Source organism: Sinocyclocheilus anshuiensis, unplaced genomic scaffold (assembly GCF_001515605.1).
Source record: "Sinocyclocheilus anshuiensis isolate Anshui unplaced genomic scaffold, SAMN03320099.WGS_v1.1 scaffold376, whole genome shotgun sequence".
Taxonomy (NCBI): Eukaryota; Metazoa; Chordata; class Actinopteri; order Cypriniformes; family Cyprinidae; genus Sinocyclocheilus; species Sinocyclocheilus anshuiensis.
This window is the reverse complement of record NW_015558600.1, coordinates 106,272-108,956: the sequence shown is the minus strand read 5'-3', so window position 1 is coordinate 108,956 and position 2,685 is coordinate 106,272.

Below are 2,685 nucleotides of genomic sequence, written 5' to 3'. Positions count from 1 at the left end.
GCCTATCGCAAAAGGGAAACCCCTCTTCAAACTCATCGGCCAGATCCACCTGCGATCTCCACGAGCTCATTCCCTTCCGTACCTCAGCAGTGGCGGGTCCTGAATCGCGGGAAGCAGATGGCCGTCATGGCTGTCGCCGGCCAACGAGTTGGTGTTTTTTCAATGTATGCTTCAGACACGGGTCACGACGAGTCGTCCCCATAGCGACCCCTAGAGGACGCAGTTCGAAGTTCCCATGAAAGGGAACATTGTAGTGGATGGCTATATTCTCAAACTAATTTTGGTTCTGATTCAATTTTGTTCATATATCATACTGTAAATCAAAGGTAAAGTCAAGTGCATTGCATTGCACTTTGAGATACAGTATCCAGCAAACTATGCATGTACTACTTCTGCATGTAACAATATGGAAGAAATAGTAATAATAAAATGTGTGTAGAATGTTGTATTCCACAATGCAATGCACTTAGCTTGACCTTTTGTTTCTTGTTTCATGGATGAACCAGAAGTAGTATCACTTGTGCTTTTTAATGTCTCATTATCTGATTAGATGGTGAAATGCTAACACATTTTTTTTTTTACACAAAATCCATTTAAAAATGAAAAATAGCCAGAAATGACTCTGAATAAAATGTGTTACAGTCAAACAGTAGGGTCATGTGACGACAGTGTTACCATTTGAAACCGTATCAATTTTGAGATAATTCCTACTCTTTCACTTACTATTTTTTAAAGATAGTTGTATTCAGTATTCATTAGTTGGTTAGTATTCAATTCAAAACAATGCATTGTTTTGAGAGATTCAAGCTTTAGCTAGTTAGTCCAGTTAGCCCCTGCTGGTAGATGCTGAAATTACACAGTGTTTCTCCATTGACAGATCCAACTAATCAAGTCCTTCAGGCTTATTTGAAAACTACATTGTACTGTGTATGTGTGATGGAGCAGGGTTGAAACAAAACTCTGCAGGGCTCCGGCCCTCCATGAATTGAGTTTGACACCCCTGCCCTATCTTTCATGAGTGGAGATTTTGGAGACGCTAAAAGTTTTCGGCTGCAATGCAATTAATGTAAACACAATAGCGTTAAACGTCTTCTTGCGACTTGACAAGCGAGTGTAGTCGAGAGACATATTGGTTGTCAGAAGACACTTTATCATCATAAAGTACGTGAAACAGCAGACATGATTCGTGGTGTGTAGCGGTTTAAATGGCAAACATGTTTTAAAGCTACCATTAGCATCATTAATGGATGGTCATAAATTGTTTTTGTAATGTCACGCTAAGATCAAACAATCCCTGAGCGGGTATAAAACAAATTGATGCTGTTGATTCAAAATAACAATCTGAAATCACTAGAGCTTTTATTGCTTGTAAATCTGTGATTGTGAAGTGAACTGACTGCACTTACAGACGGCTCCTGTTTCACTAATGAGATGAGACTCCATCTCTATTATGGACTAAAAGTTATTTTTGGCTGTGTGTGGAATTGAATATTAGCTTAAAAAAAAGTAGTTTATTGCTCATATGTTTCTATTTTATAGCTCGCAAGACTTCAGTCATGATTTATTTACAGTATCAATTTTATCTCAAATGTTTCTCCTTAAATTCCTTAGAATAATTGAAAACTTTTAAATGGGAGAATGTTCATATATAGTAAAATTACTATGAAATGAATGTGGATAGCAGCTCAGATAATTTGGTTGAACTTGTCTTTTGATTGTGATTGTGATTGCAGACTTGCAATTTTGAACCTATTATTTAATTCATTTTTGGATAAACAAATCTGAGAAGCAGGATGCTTCAATTGGCTGTCCTTATAATCTCATTGGTGTCTAGGAGTTATTTGAGATATTCCATTTGTGATTCCATTCTTTACAATGGGTGCCATGTAGTCCTAGTTTTAAAAAATAATATGCAAAAAACTATTTACAGTATGCAATGATGGATATTTCAAATTGTAGAATGCTACATTGTCAAATGACCTCATTATTTTAGGGATATTTAATACATGTCATATGGTACTTTTTTGAGTTTGGCAGTATAATTCACCGATTTTGATGTGTAGAAAAGAGCAGCTAGGACATTCTGTGTAACATCTTTTTATGTGTTTTACAGAAAGAAAAAAAGAGGTTGGACAGACATGCAGGTGAGTACATAATGAGAAAATTGTTGTATTTGGGTGATCTGCTCCTTTAATTCAACATATGTCTTTTATTTTTAATCTTGGACATTTTGAATCTTAAAAAATTGTTTGAAAAAAAGTCTTTTTTTATAATGTCTATTATATTTTCTTTCTTTTTTATTGAAAATGTGTTGATGTTTTTTTGCACCATGATTTTAGTTTATATTCTCTAAATCCATTTTAGATTTACATCTGCCTCTTTTCTTCATTTTAATTTACTACTTATTTTACTACTTTTCTACTTGTGCAATACCATAATTTTTTTGTGTTGTTACTGTAAATGTATTACTTTATTTTTTATAGCAGTGAATAAAACATTAAATAAAATGCCTTTCTGGCAGATCGAACAAACAATGGGTCTTCAAGGACGTCTTGATGTGTTGATCCAGGTGTACTGTAAGTGATTTGCATGCTGTTTTAAATTCTTTAATGCATCACATGTTCTGTTGAATCATCACCAGGTGTGTTTTACTCTAGTTTGCGTGTTTGTCTGCAGGTGTTGCGG